At 53.9% G+C, this 2500-nt stretch overlaps 1 pseudogene; it reads right to left on the reverse strand.

The window, feature by feature from the left end:
• LOC143694590 (28S ribosomal RNA) overlaps positions 1-2500 on the reverse strand; it is an 8364-nt pseudogene that overhangs the window by 3927 nt on the left and 1937 nt on the right.

A 2500-nucleotide genomic window follows, 5' to 3' on the forward strand; every position in this document is an offset into this window, starting at 1 on the left:
GAATAAATTTCACTGGGTGATATATCACAGGACGTCGTCCAAAATGATCTTTGCTAATTTCCCCATCTAGATGGAATAAACGCTGAAAGCGGAGGTAGTTACCTCTTTTGATCGCTGTGTCCTTCATCCACTTCTGAAACTGTTTTCTTGGCTGCTCCTCCGGAGTTTCCTTTTTGCTTTCCCCCCGGAGTGCTGTTCTTATTTGGCTCACTGATTCCAGGCAACCAAAGCAGTCCTGCGCTGTCTGATTGAACAGTGGTCGCACCTTTTGGCCTTCTAATAACTGTTCAAATGCTCTGGGGAAGTTGTTAATTGTCCCCTCTGATAAACGTTCTTTGATCCTTTTCTGATAATGAGCCTGCAGTCGCCCTGCCCTCTGCTGGCCAACGGTTTCCCGGAGACCGTTACCCCTATCAAGGTGGTGTCCAGATGTCCCTATTGTTCCCTTCCCAGCAGCTGGTCCTCCTGGCTGGTGGTTCCCCCCAAGTCCATTGTTCACAGTTCCTGCCTTGGATTGATGACTTGACCCAGGTTCTGATTTCAAGTTCCCAGCTGCTCCCCCACCCACTCCATTCTTCCTGAGCAGCATTCTCCTTTTATCACCAATCTGCTTAGCTGTTTTGGTTGTTAAGTGTTCTGATATGAGCTTATTAATGTTTTTGTGACTCTCGAACTGTACCTGCAGCTTGACAAGTAGATCTTCCTCCTCCTTTGTCCAGCATCTTTTGTGGGCTCCTCAGTTTGATGTTTCTTTCAGTTGGGAAGCATCGATCCTCTCCTGGTTTCTAACCAGTGGATGTGCCAATCTTTTGTGTTGTCCTAGGCCAATTTTAGTCATAAAATCTCTACTGCATACCTCACATATCCACTCTCCCACTGGAGGCCCGCATCCTTCGGACCCTTGCACTTTGCAAAATGACAAACAGTACAGTGATGGTTAAAATTCTCCCTCCCACACTAGGCACACCGAAAGCACACCCACTTCCTCCCGTGAGACCCCTTAAGGTGTTCAATTAGGGCCAACATCGAGTTGAGCCGGGTACCACAGCAAGGACATGGTGGATTTTTGTCAGGAACAGTCACCTTCACGATGTCATCCGGTGCTTGTTCACTGCGGACCTCAGGCACTGGAGGCAATGCCTCTGGTGTACCCTCTTCCCCCTTCCCACTGCCTCCCTTCTCAAGTACATTCTGATCATCGTCCTTAGGGGGACTAGGATTTAAGTCGTCCCCCTCACTCAGTTGTGGTGTAGGCCGTTCAAACACCTCAGGAAACCCGTTCAACACCCCCCCATTAACAGAAACATGAACCACCCCCTGTACATGCTCCTGCAGATCTGACCTATACAGTTCTAGAGAAAAATTCACCAGCAAGCCTAATTCATTTTCTGTCAGTTTGGTGGTTGTAGATGTTACAAAATCATCTCAGGAGGTCTGAGTGCCCACCGATACCCTAGTAAGGTGGAACGGCCGCCCCCAGTTTCCTCCTCCGAGAAACGGATTTGGATTTGGAATAGCCGAGTCATGACCAGATTCAACATCAGGAACGGAATGGGTGGTCAGCCCACCTCTGAACCCGTCACCCCTGTCCAACCAGGGGGCCAGGTTTCAGGTAGTAAGAGAGTCATAGTTACTCCCGCTGCTTACCCGCGCTGCATTGAATTTCTTCACTTTGACATTCAGAGCATTGGGCAGAAATCACATCGCGATGCTTTGTTTTAATTAAACAGTCGGATTCTCCTTGTCCGCACCAGTTCTAAGCCGGCTGCTAGGCACCGGCCGAGGCAGGGCGCCAGCCCAGGGACCCTCTCCAGGGACCCTCCCCCGTGCGAACTGCTCGGCTGACGCTGGCCACAGCCGTGCGCCGCGGGGCCCCGCCGGCAGGAACCGACGGGGCAGCGGCGCGCTACGACGATGGTGGCGGCCCCGGTGCCCAGGCGGGCCACGCGGAGCACACTCACCCGCGCGCGGTGCCTCGTCCTGCCACAGCGCACGCCCAGCCCTTAGAGCCAATCCTTATCCCAAAGTTACAGATCCGGCTTGCCAACTTCCCTTACCTACATTGTTCCAACATGCCAGAGGCTGTTCACCTTGGAGACCTGCTGCGGATATGGGTACGGCCCGGCGTGAGTCTTACACCCTCTCCCCCAGATTTTCACGGGCCAGCGAGAGCTCACCGGACGCTGCCGAACCGCGACACTTTCCAAGGCGCGGGCCCCTCTCTCGGGGCGAACCCTTTCCAGGGCGCCCAGCCCTTCACAAAGAAAAGAGAACTCTCCCCGGGGCTCCTGCTGGCTTCTCCAGGATCGGATGCATCACCGCACTGGGCGCCTCGCGGCGCCTGTCTCCGCCACTCCAGATTCGTGGATCTGAACCCGACTCCCTTTGCTGAGGGTGATTGAGGCCATCACCCACCCTTTCGGAACGGCACTCGCCTATCGCTTAGGACCGACAGACCCATGTTCAACTGCTGTTCACATGGAACCCTGCTCCACTCCGG

The sequence above is a fragment of the Agelaius phoeniceus genome, chromosome 7 (assembly GCF_051311805.1).
Source record: "Agelaius phoeniceus isolate bAgePho1 chromosome 7, bAgePho1.hap1, whole genome shotgun sequence".
NCBI lineage: Eukaryota > Metazoa > Chordata > Aves > Passeriformes > Icteridae > Agelaius > Agelaius phoeniceus.